Source organism: Palaemon carinicauda, chromosome 37 (genome assembly GCF_036898095.1).
Source record: "Palaemon carinicauda isolate YSFRI2023 chromosome 37, ASM3689809v2, whole genome shotgun sequence".
NCBI classification, from domain to species: domain Eukaryota; kingdom Metazoa; phylum Arthropoda; class Malacostraca; order Decapoda; family Palaemonidae; genus Palaemon; species Palaemon carinicauda.
In genome coordinates, this window is record NC_090761.1 from 67,139,582 (window position 1) to 67,152,992 (window position 13,411).

The 13,411-nt window shown below is 42.8% G+C and overlaps 1 protein-coding gene across 3 annotated transcripts in view; it reads right to left on the minus strand.

Annotated features, from left to right (window-relative positions):
• The window catches only part of LOC137629753 (uncharacterized), a 71,778-nt gene that overhangs the window by 3,439 nt on the left and 54,928 nt on the right, over window positions 1–13,411 (minus strand). Inside the window, exons 1-2 of one of the 3 annotated variants that reach the window (XM_068361354.1) lie at window positions 12,330–12,463; window positions 9,558–9,672 (exon numbers count right to left, since the gene is read on the minus strand). The gene's annotated coding sequence lies outside the window, so the exon portion shown is untranslated. Of the gene's footprint in view, window positions 1–9,557; window positions 9,673–12,299; window positions 12,464–13,411 lie in introns of those variants that run through there. The other 2 variants (XM_068361355.1, XM_068361356.1) reach the window with 2 other exon arrangements.

The following is a 13,411-nucleotide window of genomic DNA, read 5'->3' on the forward strand; positions in this document are numbered from 1 at the left end:
ACTTTGAAACCCTATTCCTTATACCACATCCACTGTGTTAGCATATCCAACCCTGAAGCGAATTTAGTTGCTTCTTTTTTACTATGGCTACATGTACTCAGCCATTTCTTCAAATATCTCATTAAGAGTTACAGTAACAGATGCTGAGTATTTGCTACAAACTCCGAGAACAGGAGCGATCCCTACCCTCTAAATACTTTACAGTACATGATGCAAGAGGCTTTGTAACATAGCTACTTAAATCAATGGCAAGCTGAAAACAATCTTCTTCCTGATAGCATACCATACTGTACTTTCCATCTTCATTCTGAACAGTAAGAAGATTGGTTAAAAAGCCCCAGTCGACTTTCCCACCAGAAGAGTTAATGCAAAGACCTGTAGAATTGTCAAGAAGACTTCAAGTGGGTTCCTTTGTCTCATGTTTCTTTGGGATCCAAAGAACCATTGGTAAGGTGGCTGCAGTGTCAGAGAGGTCCTTGCCTTTTTGCTGTCTGTGAATGTCAAGCTCCAGGTCGAGGCGAAGTATTTGACTGCACCCAAGAAAAGGTCAAACAAGAAGCTAGCTGCTCAGTTGATCCTGTACACATCTGCCATGGTAGGAAGTTGCAGATACAGGAACAAAGTGCCCCAAGCTTGAGTCTTACATTGGATCACTGTTATCAGTGCTTCCATCACTGAATCGATGGATACTAATGATGAAGTCATCAATGCATCTCTGGAACATCACAAGAATAGGAGAGGGACAATGGCGGCTGCCAATGTCCTGTCCCGTAGCGCTCGTGCTCATTTTGGTACAAGGCCTACTGTTGGAACTAGTACTGTACCAAAAATCACTTCCCAGGAGCTGAATTTTGGTATACAGTAGTATTACTCCTTACGTGAAACCATGGAGATGGATCTGTCGATGTCTCGTGAAGCTCGGCCCGATCATTCATCTTGGGTTTCAGTGATTTCTTCCTTCTGTTTGGGGAAGTATTGTCACAAACTGTTTCTTGCTCTCCCGAAGAGAGAGAAAGAAGTTGAATGCCCAGGTAAGGGAAAGGAAGGCGGCATTCTTTATTCCTAGTAGTGAGAGGCCTCAACAATAGAAGATCTTTTAAGGGTAGCCTTTGAAGTTCATGCATTTGGCAATGTTTGTAAGAGTGGAGGAAGAGTCATCGAAGTGGCCGGTGGAACGTACCTGGTGGAAGAGAAATGAGAGCAAGGCACTTAGTATTGACCACCAGCGATCGTGCCTCATCTCTTACGAAACCTGGCACTAGTAGAAGGGGCGTGAACCCTTGTACTTTGTGCCTCAACTTCAGGGGTTGGGTTTTGGTACAATGCTGTTTCCCCCCACAATTCCAAGTAGATGAACCAGACTGAACATCCAGAGAGTCAGACTAATCAGTCCTCCTGTGCTTTAGTAATTTCTTCCTTGGCATGTATCCCAACTGAAGATTCAGTTACACTGTAGTCTCAGGAAATCTGTAAAGGAGTAGGAGATGCAACAGTAACAGTGCATACCTTTATCTTTTCAGCACGCAGCACTTCTCTCTCTCCCAATACAGAGAGAGAGAGGACATCGAGGAAGGGGGATGGAAGGGTACTGCCCGTCCATCCTAACCGGAAGTGAGTATGCTCAGTTCGCAAGAGTTGTGAGAACCGCTGGTTCTTCCGGCTTTGGGACAACTCTCAGCTCTTACTAAATTCCTAAGATCTATAAATAAGTGATATAACTTCTTCCTCCTTGCTAGTACTTATGAAATTACCTCATTTTGGCAAATTTTCTGTACAATGATTTTTCTCAAGCTTCCTCTTCTATGAAATTACCTCATTTTGGCAAATTTTCTGTACAATGACTCTTCTCAAGCTTCCTCTCCCATGCTATCTTTATATACTTCATCCATTTCATTACTCTTGAAAAGATGGAAGAGTAGAATGAAGAAAATGGGAACGGAAATCTCTGTAAGGAGAGCAAAGTTTATGACAAGTGAGGAAATAGAAGGTAAAACTTCAGTCTGGAAAGTGGCCATTTTGATGCCATGAGAAAAGTATGGGGATGAACTTGTGAAATTCTAGAATATAAAGAAACATGTTATTTTTATTAATAAAATAAATTTTTGAATATACTTACCCGATAATCATGTAGCTGTCAACTCCGTTGCCCGACAGAATTCTATGGAGGGATACGCCAGCTATCACAATACTAGAAGGGGGTGTATTTACCAGCGCCACCTGTGGCCAGGTACTCAAGTACTTCTTGTTGACACCTCCTCAATTATTCCTCGGTCCACTGGTTCTCTATGGGGAGGAAGGGAGGGTCGATTAAATCATGATTATCGGGTAAGTATATTCAAAAATTTATTTTATTAATAAAAATAACATTTTTCAATATTAAACTTACCCGATAATCATGTAGCTGATTCACACCCAGGGGGGTGGGTGAAAAACCAGTGTACAAGACTAAAGGATAGCTAAGTATCCCGTATTTCATATAATCAGTTATCCACAATAACAATGAAATAATAAGTACCTGGTAAGGAAGTCGACTTGAACCGTTACTCTGCCTTTAATAAGATCGTCTTCCTTACTGAGCGCAGCGTTCCTCTTGGGAGGCTGAATCAACTCAAAGGTGCTAAAGTATACAGGGCTGCAACCCATACTAAAGGACCTCATCACAACCTTTAACCTCGGCGCTTCTCAAGAAAGAATTGACCACCCGCCAAATCAACAAGGATGTGGAAGGCTTCTTAGCCGACCGTACAACCCATAAAAAGTATTCAAGAGAAAGGTTAAAAAGTTATGGGATTATGGGAATGTAGTGGCTGAGCCCTCGCCTACTACTGCATTCGTTGCTACGAATGGTCCCAGGGTGTAGCAGTACTCATAAAGAGACTGGACATCTTTGAGATAGAATGATGCGAACACTGACTTGCTTCTCCAATAGGTTGCATCCATAACACTCTGCAGAGAACGGTTCTGTTTGAAGGCCACTGAAGTAGCCACAGCTCTCACTTCATGTGTCCTTACCTTCAGCAAAGCAAGGTCTTCTTCCTTCAGATGAGAATTTGCTTCTCTAATCAGAAGCCTGATGTAGTAAGAAACTGCGTTCTTAGACATTGGTAGAGAAGGCTTCTTGATAGCACACCATAAGGCTTCTGATTGTCCTCGTAATGGTTTTGACCTTCTTAGATAGTACTTAAGAGCTCTAACTGGGCAAAGTACTCTCTCCAGTTCGTTCCCCACCATGTTGGACAGGCTTGGGATCTCGAACGACTTAGGCCAAGGACGGGAAGGAAGCTCGTTTTTAGCCAAAAAACCGAGCTGCAAGGAACATGTAGCCGTTTCAGATGTGAAACCTATGTTCCTGCTGAAGGCGTGGATCTCACTTACTCTTTTACCTGTTGCTAAGCACACGAGGAAAAGAGTTTTTAATGTGAGGTCCTTAAAAGAGGCTGATTGGAGCGGTTCAAATCCTGATGACATTAGGAACCTTAGGACCACGTCTAGATTCCAGCCTGGAGTGGACAACCGACGTTCCTTTGAGGTCTCAAAAGACCTAAGGAGGTCCTGTAGATCTTTGTTGGAGGAAAGATCCAAGCCTCTGTGGCGGAAAACCGCTGCCAACATACTTCTGTAACCCTTGATCGTAGGAGCTGATAGGGATCTTACGTTCCTTAGATGTAACAGGAAGTCAGCAATCTGGGTTACAGTGGTACTGGTTGAGGAAACTGCATTGGCCTTGCACCAGCTTCGGAAGACTTCCCATTTAGACTGATAGACTCTGAGAGTGGATGTCGTCCTTGCTCTGGCAATCGCTCTGGCTGCCTCCTTCGAAAAGCCTCTAGCTCTTGAGAGTCTTTCGATAGTCTGAAGGCAGTCAAACGAAGAGCGTGGAGGTTTGGGTGTACCTTCTTTACGTGAGGTTGACGCAGAAGGTCCACTCTTAGAGGAAGAGTCCTGAGAACGTCGACCAGCCATTGCAGTACCTCGGTGAACCATTCTCTCGCGGGCCAGAGGGGAGCAACCAACGTCAGCCGTGTCCCTTTGTGAGAGGCGAACTTCTGAAGTACCCTGTTGACAATCTTGAACGGCGGGAATGCATACAGGTCGAGATGGGACCAATCCAGCAGAAAGGCATCCACGCGAACTGCTGCTGGGTCTGGAATCGGAGAACAATACAAGAGGAGCCTCTTGGTCATCGAGGTAGCGAATAGATCTATGGTTGGCTGACCCCACAGGGCCCAAAGTCTGCTGCAAACATTCTTGTGAAGGGTCCACTCTGTGGGGAAGACCTGACCCTTCCGGCTGAGGCGATCTGCCATGACATTCATATCGCCCTGAATGAGCCTCGTTACCAGCGTGAGCTTTCGATCTTTTGACCAAATGAGGAGGTCCCTTGCGATCTCGAACAACTTCCTCGAATGAGTCCCTCCCTGCTTGGAGATGTAAGCCAAGGCTGTGGTGTTGTCGGAGTTCACCTCCACCACCTTGTTTAGCTGGAGGGACTTGAAGTTTATCAAGGCCAGATGAACTGCCAACAACTCCTTGCAATAGATGTGAAGTGTCCTTTGCTCCTGATTCCATGTTCCCGAGCATTCCTGTCCGTCCAGTGTCGCACCCCAGCCCGTGTCCGATGCGTCCGAGAAGAGACGGTGGTCGGGGGTCTGAACAGCCAATGGTAGACCTTCCTTGAGAAGAATGCTGTTCTTCCACCACGTTAGAGTAGACCTCATCTCTTCGGAAACAGGAACTGAGACCGTCTCTAGCGTCATGTCCTTTATCCAGTGAGCAGCTAGATGATACTGAAGGGGGCGGAGGTGGAGTCTCCCTAACTCGATGAACAGGGCCAGCGATGAAAGTGTCCCTGTTAGACTCATCCACTGCCTGACTAAGCATCGGTTCCTTCTCAGCATGCTCTGGATGCATTCTAGGGCTTGGAAGATCCTTGGGGCCGACGGACAAGTCCGAAAAGCTCGACTCTGAAGATCCATACCCAAGGAGACAATGGTCTGGGATGGAACGAGCTGAGACTCCTCAAAATTGACCAGGAGGCCCAGTTCCTTGGTCAGATCCATAGTCCATTTGAAAATCTCCAGACAGCGACGACTTGTGGGAGCTCTTAAAAGCCAGTCATCTGACGGAGCCGGACACAAGATCATGATACTGCTGCACAGTCTGTAAACTGTCAATCATGGGCAAGCGAGGAAGTACAGTGACAACCCGAATCTGTCTAGACTGTCTGGGTCGTACAGACAACTCCTTAACGGGTTGCTGAGGTTGCCGCACTGCGTCACAACAAGTCACTTCTGTTGGTTGTTGAACGTCTTCCCCGTGACACATTGACTCCGTAAACAAAAAATCCTCTAACAAGGACTAAGCTTGGACTGCATGTCATGCAACACAGCTCAAGGTCTATGGGAGCAGGTGTGGTAACAGACGGGATTAGCGACTGAAGTGGAACCATTACCTTCCCTGTAAGCATGTTATGCTTAAATAAAAGTCCATAAGAGGTTATGCAGCTAAAGGCTCCCTCCAAATGACAGAGTCCTCAAGGGAATATCAGAAGGAGGAAGAAAAGAACTTTCTCATCTACAGGGACCTTATCCTAGAAAAGCTAAGTTCTCTGAGTGAGGGTTCACTGGTGCAAAAGCAGCAGACTAGAAGGCAACGTTATGAAACTGCTTGACAGTCTAGTGAGTTGGCAACAACCCAAGATGTGTTGAGAAGCATGCGGTAAGGTATGCAGAGCATGATGTATGCAGAGTATGCTTGTATGCAGAGCATGCTGAATGCAGAGCATGCTGTATGCAGAGCATGCTGTATGCAGAGCATGTTGTATGCAGAGCATGCTGAATGCAGAGCATGCTGTATGCTGAGCATGTAGAAAGCAGACTGGAACAACAATAGTTGTGGTTTCCTCTTCAAGACTCCGTTGAGGGAACACCTGAGGCTCAGTCTGCAAAGGCTGAATAAAAGACAAGCAGAAGGAAGGCGCATGGGTGGAGGAGGCTGACTCCTAGCATGAGTGGTTGAACCCAAGGGTTGCGCTTGCTGAGCGGTTGGCGGAAGCGGAGTAGCAAGTTCCAGTTCCTGTGGTGTGAGCGGAGCGCGATGAGGAAGATGCTGCGCAGAACAAGGTAAATGTCTCGCAAGCTGAGGCTCCTGAGGCGCAAGGCTAAGGTGTTGTGGTGCTTGCCTTGTGGAGGGTTGAGCTCGCTGCAGCGAGAGCTGAGGAGACTGACTCATGGACGGGAGAGGTTGTTGTACCTCAACCGAGTGTTGCATCACTGGTGGAGCAGCAAGTGGAGGCGGAGGAAGAGAGGTATAATCCTCCTGATCCCATTGTAAAGGTTGCCTTAAGGAAGGCGGAGGCTGAACACCACAGGGAACAGCAAACTCAGCACGTGGCTCAACATCGTACGCCTGGCAGGTGGTACTGCGATCAGGCGGAGCGAGCGTAGGCGGAGGGAGTGTAGGCGGAGGCGGAGGAGTAACACTCTCAGCCCGACACTCACGCATTAAGTCCGAAAGCTGTGCTTGCATGGACTGTAGTAGAGTCCACAACATCGTACGCCTGGCAGGTGGTACTGCGATCAGGCGGAGCGAGTGTAGGTGGAGGGAGTGTAGGCGGAGGCGGAGGAGCAACACTCTCAGCCCGACACTCACGCATCAAGTCCGAAAGCTGTGCTTGCATGGACTGTAGTAGAGTCCACAACATCGTATGCCTGGCAGATGGTACTGCGATCAGGCGGAGCGAGTGTAGGTGGAGGGAGTGTAGGCGGAGGCGGAGGAGCAACACTCTCAGCCCGACACTCACGCATCAAGTCCGAAAGCTGTGCTTGCATGGACTGTAGTAGAGTTCACAACATCGTACGCCTGGCAGATGGTACTGCGATCAGGCGGAGCGATCATAGGCGGGGGGGAGTGTAGGCGGAGGCGCAACACTCTCAGCCCGACACTCACGCATCAAGACCGAAAGTTGTGACTGTATGGACTGCAGTAGAGTCAACTTGGGGTCGGAAGACACTAAGGTCTGCTGAGGTAAAGCCTTAACAGCAGAGATCTGTTGCGGCAGAACCTTACTCCTCTTAGGCGGAGTGTAATCAACTGATGACTGAGGAGAGTCAGAGCTAACCCAATGACTGCATTCGGGTTGTGAACTTTAACTTCGTACGTCTGGCATAGGTCTGGACTTAACGTTTAAGAGGTCTTGAGACCTGAGACCAGCGTTACTCTGCCTTTATTTTCTCCCCTAATCTCTTCTGCAGACGAGCAAAATAAGGGCTCAATCGTCTGCGGGTGGGAGTGACGGTCTCGGTAAGACACGCCCACAACCACCGAGGATACTTCTGTGCGCCGATCAAGGCCTGCTGAACCCTTATGCCCTTCGACATTGCTTCTCCCCTGGGCTTGGGAGCTTGCAAGAGGTCCCGGACTGGGAGGACGACTGGCGCGCACAAAAGTACCCTCACGCACTAAACACTTATCACTTTGATTTCTGTTTGCACTTATTTCACTGAACTCGAAACTTTAAGTGGTTTGTACCTGAAATACGCAATTCTATCCTTTCTCAAAGTTAGTAATTGCGAAAACAGAATTACAATGTAACAGAAAAATCTAATGAAAGATAATTCAGTGGCTGGAAAGAGACTAAACACTAGATCACTCTAGAAACGTTTAGTTTCTTCCCCTAAAGAGACTAGGGAGAAGAGCAAAAACGATAACGACGTTACTCGTACGCCTGGCAGGCTTGAAAGAAACGTTCATCCTCTTTCTCCCTCCGTCTCTATCTCTCTCTCTCTCTCTCTCTTGACTTAGAACCTGAGAGAAGAGCCCAATCATAAATATCGTTAAAACATATTATTGTTAAAGGAAAAAACTGAAAAGTTCCTTTATTAGGATCAAAACCATTAAGTTAAGAAAGAATGAACAAAACGCTAGACACGGTTACTCTTACTGCAACGTGAAACCGTGAACATTCTTTCTCTATCGTAACGATAGAGTGCAAGTTGAACGTTCTGAACGTCAACAACTGCAGAGACAAAACAAAACGTTAGTTCAACTTTGAAAACAGTATGAGACTATCAAAGAAATTCTTTCAAACTCTGTGGCGGAAATAGCATAATATGTTAACAGGTAAAACCGAAATGACGGGCTCAAAGTTTATTAACTTCGGTAAAAGACCGCCTACTATTAGGAAGGTCGAATATAAACAAATATAAAAATTAATTTTAATGAGTTTATAATAAAAGGAAGTTAATCGAAGAGGCCTATAAGAGGCGGAGAGATATAAAATAAATCTATAACTTTTGTTAAGCAAAATTAAGAAAGAGAGTCTATACTCTCTTAGACACCAACACTTCCGTCTAAGGGAAGGGTCGGCCATTGAAAGGTGAACGAGAGTTCATACTCTCTCGTCACCATAATTAATCAAATTAATTCCAAAAGCTAACTAAGCTAATATAGAAGTTTCCAGTAAAGCGACAGCCGAAATCAAAGAGAAATACTTCACCAAAGTCGTGAAAATACTCCAAGAACATAAGCGTATCCCAGAACGTCTTGCCGGAAGCACGACAGAGGAATAATTGAGGAGGTGTCAACAAGAAGTACTTGAGTACCTGGCCACAGGTGGCGCTGGTAAATACACCCCCTTCTAGTATTGTGATAGCTGGCGTATCCCTCCATAGAATTCTGTCGGGCAACGGAGTTGACAGCTACATGATTATCGGGTAAGTTTAATATTGAAAATACTGTAATGAAAGAGTAGCAAGTGTCACAATGGACGGAGTGAATTCAGAAGATTCCCATTTAAATCTATTTTAGTATAAATAAAGACTTTAATACTCTACAGGGCAGAGATATGTGCACTTTAAGAAAATGGAGGACATTTTAAAAGGAGTGTGACTACATATCACTAAGGTTCATATCTACAGCATATGGAAAAGATCATAGTACAAATATCAAAATTACTGAGACATATGGTATCCAGAAGCTGAAAAACTAACTGATTCATATGTTCTAAACACAGTATGAGAAAAGGTGAGGAGATGGTTATCAGAAAAGTAGATATGTATGTAACAGGATAAAGGAAAACCTAGAAAATCATGGGAAAAGTGTTGCCAGGAGAACTTGACCAGAAGGAAGTTCAGGCTAAAAGTGCATATGACATACAAAAGACATATTTCATAACTAACACCACATAGCTTTGGATTCAAGATTTGTGTCATAAGGCCTGGAACTGTAGCCTGGGAGGCCATTTAGCTCCAATGTGCATCTGGGGGAGGAAACCTTGCACTTGCAGTAAGAAGTAAATGTTGAGAGGTTGAACAGCAAGATGGAAGAAAGTGGAAACAGAGGTATAGTTGAAGGTTGAAAAAGTATCGTACAAAAAGATGCTGCAAAGATCTTTAACTAATGCATGCAGTGCACCTCAACACTTCCTCTCTACAGAGCTAACACTACATGAGAACAATTTCAAGTCAAGACATTTATAATAATGATGACAATTGTAGTGCATCATATTTTTCAAAGTACATGATGTAGTAATGACCACTCTATTTCTCATATCTCACCTTTTCAGTGTTTCCATACAAACTGATCACACTCCACCTTCCAACTGCTTCTTAATAGGTCTCTATGTGGTTTCTGATAGTTCTGGAGCCATAGCATTTGCCAGCAATATCATTTCTGTAAATAAAAATATGAAAAGTAAGTCATCCCAAAAACTCTCAAGTTACACAACTCAAGAAGTACTGTTGCCATTCTTTGGAATAATAGTCCACAGTAAATAACTAAGTTTAGTCAAATGTTTATGATGAATGTTATAAAGCACAGGTTTATCTGCTATAAATAAGCTAGATTTCTGAGGTTTGACTGCTATAAACAAACTAGATTTCTGAGGTTTGACTGCTATAAATAACATGCTGGATTTCTATGATAAAATAATATACAAGTGGACATTATTTTGCAACCTAATTTCCTATGCTCCTATAGTACATTTAGATCGGCGATAATACGATGTTACATCTAGGTCAGTAGAAGATAACATTATCCAAGAAACCAGTAAAAAAGTATAGATGTCTACTATCACAAAATCTATTTGATTACAGGATTGTATGATAAAGTCACATAGAAAACTACTGACTTCAATCAAACCATAAATAAATTATTTTGGAATAAATTTTGCAAAAATAGTTTGTCATTTATAATGAATACATTACAGGGTCTATTTTTTTTGCGTATGTTTACCAACTGATTATCTTTTAAGCATGTGCAACTGAGTAATTCCTCCTGAAAAGGGACAGGAAAAATCCCCTAACTTTCATAATTCTTGCTGAGGGTAGAGGGTCGTATCCCTTCCCAGACGATTCCTACACCTTGCTTGGTCACTTCACAAAGCTCCAATTCTAGAGGTACACACAAGAGCATTAGGAACTCCAGCTCTTGTCCACTTATCCCAGCACCTGCTGAATCGCTGCCTGTGTAGATGTAGCCTAAGATGTTGCATCATGGGTAGATAGTAAAGGAAAATTCTCACCAAAAATATCCTGAAGGGAGGATATTGAAAAACTCTCAAATCTGTTGACAAGGACTAATGGGTTTTGGTTTCTCACCACAAATTAGGGAACGAATAAGAACAAGATGAATCCCAGATTTCTGTGACCTCTCCAGCCTGAATTTCAAAGAATTAATACACTCACAGCAAGATAGGATCTAGTTCACTATCGACAAGACTGGGTTCCAAAGGGATTCTGGAATTCTGCCCCAAAACTGCATGTTCCAGTGGCATAGAATCCTTGGCTCCTACTAGACCCTCCATCGGCTAAAAGGGATTTTCCACAAGAGTTGAATGGTAACACAAGTCAACTTGACCAGGTATCTTCTTCACTTGGACAGCATTGGAGCCAATCCGGGCACACCAAGCAAGATCAACCCCTTTGACTACATATCACATTACTAATCTCTATTTCATAAACTGAACAGTCTTACCGGGTTGGCACCTGCAATCTAAGCGATCATACTTCAAGTAAATTTGGGCTATGGCAGCTATAATTACAAAAACTCCTAACCTGATGATGCCCTACTAACTGAACTAGCAGTCTCAGCAAAGAAGACACAGTGTACAGTACTATTTCAAATAGTATTTATTTCATAAATACATACTTCTCTTGTAAACCTTCTAATAGTGCATAGATGCATCTAAAGTGAAGCCTTAGACTGATCAAGTAGGATGGAGATTTTAGGGTCTTATAAAACTTATGTAGTTCTCTCATTGATAAAGTAGAAGCTCTAATTTACATAACATATGTCCGATCACTAGCAATGAAATGAAGCATTTGTTAATTTCAAAGAAAACGGGCATTTTTCTAAAGGTAAATACCTGTTTTTTAGTAAAGCTTTTCCCGTCCGTAACTATAATAACCCCGCTAGGTTAATATGAGTTTATATCTCATTGTTAGATAATTGTGTATTACTTTACTTTTGCATTGGTCAGAGATACGAAAATCTGTGATGAGTAAAGATATCGCTCCTACAGTAGGTTAGGTTAAGGAAGAGTAAACACAAGGTGTCCCAGACAGGTTAGGGGTATAATAACACCACTTTTTCATTCAGAGATACATCTGTAGGGATACAGTATACCAAATCGGTTATGTAGGGGATGCAACAGCTGTGGAGTAAGGAAATAGTAATCTAGGTTGTGGAGTGTATGTATGATGGCGGCCACCTGTATGTATGATGATGGCCGACTTAGATTACAGCAGTGTAAGGGGAATCGCATGGGGGGCTTTAGCCACCCCATTAGGTAAGTAGGTACGGACGCGGCTTGTAGGTTAGGTTTGGGGGGGGGCAGTTTACGTTAGTTGGTGTCCATTTTTAATGCCCGCCAGAGGAACTGGCCGCTAATATGCAAAGGAACCTAGGCTGTGTTAAAGAGAAATGGGAAGATACGATGTTTACTGATGACGATACACAAGTTAAGATTTACCAACTTTGGTTACGAAAGAGCAAAAACAGGGATCCCAAGTTAGGTTAGATTAAGTTACGGCATAATATTCTCTTACCGTAAACTGAGTTGGATATAACTTAGTCTTAGCAACTCGCACACTAACCTAGGTAGAATCAAACTATGAAAATGACTTACACGAGTTAGATCGAGTCAAATCATTCAATATTACCCAGGAGAAACTAGCATATATGAATATAGTTAAACAATAGTAAATCAACGAAACATATGGCTCCTAAATATTTATTCTTTATACTTCAACTCACATGACTTGAAGCAATACTTAATTATAAATACACTATGTTCTCACCATTCGCGTAAGCTGACAAGTTACAATTACCTGAATTGCGTGGCTAAATCAAAACCACTTCAAGCTGTCAAAAGATAAACACAGTTGTTTAAAACATGTTCAATGGGAGGTAGTAAAAGTACTACACAAATGTTTAAAACATGTTCATTGACAAACAAGTGTGATTCCATCAAACACAAACAAATTAAAAGGTTCCGTTTGTTGTGGTTAATTTGAAAATAACATATTAAATTGTTATGTAACTTGATAGTTATTGAACTTTACCCGGTAATAAAAATAAAATTCACTATATTACGTAAATATTAAATGTTTTAAAGCCCTTTATTACGGCCAGTTTGCGAATTGTTGCTTTACAATACGATAATATAACATCTTGCTACACTAAACAGTTCTCAAAATACAATCGCTTCAAGATGAATTGATATTGTTTTTTTTTCCTCCAATTATATAATGTCAATAGAAGCTACGGATATGAAATGTTAAACATTATGTGAAGATACCTCCTCTAGTATGCATATCACATTAGCAATATGTGGCACCAGCCACCCGTTGAGGTACTACCGCTAGAGAGATATGGGTTCAGTAATTGGCCAAACAGTATTACATTGGATCCTTCTCTCTGGTTACGGCTCATTTCCCTTTTCCCTACACATACACCAAATAGTCTGGCATATTCTTTACATATTCTCCTCTATCCTCATACACCTGAAAACACTGAAATTACCAAACAATTCTTCCTCACCCAAGGGGTTAACTACTGAAATGTAATTGTTCAGTGGCCACTTTCCTCTTGGTAAGGGTAGAAGAGGCTCTTTAGCTATCGTAAGCAGTTCTTCTAGGAGAAGGAATCTCCAAAATCAAACCAATGTTCCCTGGTCCTGGACAGTGCCATAGCCTCTGTACCATAGTCTTTCACTGTCTTGTGGTAGAGTTCTCTTGCTTGAGGGTACACTCGGACACACTATTTTATCTTATTTCTTTTTCTCCTGTTTTTTTTTTTTTTTAAGTTTTTATAGTTTATATATGAGGTATTTATTCAAATGTTGCTACTGTTCTTCAAATATTCTATTTTACTTGTTGATTACCTTTCTTGTAGTTTCCTTATTTCCTTT